Genomic DNA, 1,735 nt, shown 5'->3' with positions numbered 1-1,735 from the left:
CTGTTAAAGGCTACACGGGGGATCTTTGTCTTTGTGTAAGTGTGAGTCTTCACGCCGTGGTGTGTGCCAGACGTGGGGGTAGGGGGAGTTTGGGATGACGTCGCCCCGTATGACGTCACCCCCCCACCTTACCCCCCTTTGGAGGCGACGTCTGGATTAAAAATTACAGAGCAGTGCCAGTGTGAGTTTGTGTGTGTGCGTGTGTGCGCGTGTGTGCGCGTGTGTGTTTGTATGGGGGAGACAAAGGCGGTCGGGCGTGGTGCTGGGCCACCCACCCCCTTCAAAGGTGCTGCTCGATAACAGCACTTGCCCCAGCAGTCTGTCACTATACGGGGGAGCTTTGTCTTTTGTACGCGTGTGTGAGCGAGTGGGTGCTGTGTCAATGTCGCTAATTAAGGCAATTGGACCTGGGGGCGTTTTAATTAATGATCGCCTCCACCCCTCGCCAGCCACCAACACGCGGAGCCATCCCCGTGTCCTGCACCGCACCCCCAGCGCCGTGTCTCCCCCTCCATCCCGTGTCTGTCGTGTCTCCTCGTGTCTTCCGTGTCTCTCTGTGTCTCCTCGGGTCTCTTCCCCGTGTCTCCTCGTGTCTCCCGTGTCTCCCGTGTCTCTCTGTGTCTCCTCGTGTCTCCCCCTCCATCCCGTGTCTGGCGTGTCTCCTCGTGTCTCCCGTGTCTCTCTGTGTCTCCTCGGGTCTCTTCCCCGTGTCTCCCCCTCGCCTTTACTCCGCGACTCCTATTATATCCCCCATGTCTGTGTGTGTCCGTATGTTGATGTGTGTTAGTTTGTGTGTCAGTGTGTTGGTGTGTGTGTCAGTGTGTGGATGTGTGTTAGTGTGTGTGTTAGTGTGTGTGTTGGTGTGTGTGTCAGTGTGTGGATGTGTGTTAGTGTGTGTGTCAGTGTGTGGATGTGTGTCAGTGTGTGTGTCAGTGTGTGGATGTGTGTTAGTGTGTGTGTGTTAGTGTGTTTATGTGTGTTAGTGCGTGTGGATTAGTGTTTGTGTGTGGACGTGTATGTTCGTGACGATTATCCGAATTGGTCCTGGGCCTCCCCTAGGTCGACTCGGCCTCAAATGAGTACATGGTGTGGGGTGTAAACATCGCCACTGGGGAGACAAAGGCGGCCGGGCGTGGTATTGGCCACCAACCCCCTCGTGTGCCGCGCCGGCCTTCATAGGTGTTGCTCGCTAGCAGCACTTGCCCCAACAGTCTGTACAGGCTACACGGGGGATCTTTGTCTGCGCGAGTTGCGCGTGTCGCTGTCTGAGTTGGGGAGTCTGGCACTCGCAGTGGGCACTGACGCCCGCTTGTGACTCGCGAAATACCAGCGGCCCCCCCCCCCCGCCTCCTCTGCTCACTCACCCCCAGACCCCCCCCCCCACGTCCCCTCCTACACCCCCATCTCACACACAGAGCCGGCCCCTCTGCGTGCGAGTCGTGTTTGCGAGCCCCTATTGAGGCATCTCGTCCTATTGAGAGATGTTGACTCGCACGCACTCACAAAGACAAAGACCCCCCCCCCCACCACCACCCCCGTATAGCCTGAACAGACCATTGGGGCAAGTTCTGTTAGCGAGCACGAGCGAGAGGGGGGCGGGCTAACACCACGCCCGGCTGAGAAGCACACAGTTCTTATTTAAGGCTGAGTTGACCTAGGAGGGAGGCTCAGGTGAACCCGGCTCCGATATTCGTCAGTGATGTCGGCCGCGAGCGCGGTTTGGTAACGCAGTGCG

Source organism: Lampetra planeri, chromosome 57 (genome assembly GCF_965212315.1).
Source record: "Lampetra planeri chromosome 57, kcLamPlan1.2.h2, whole genome shotgun sequence".
NCBI lineage: Eukaryota > Metazoa > Chordata > Hyperoartia > Petromyzontiformes > Petromyzontidae > Lampetra > Lampetra planeri.
This window is presented reverse-complemented; position numbering follows the sequence as displayed.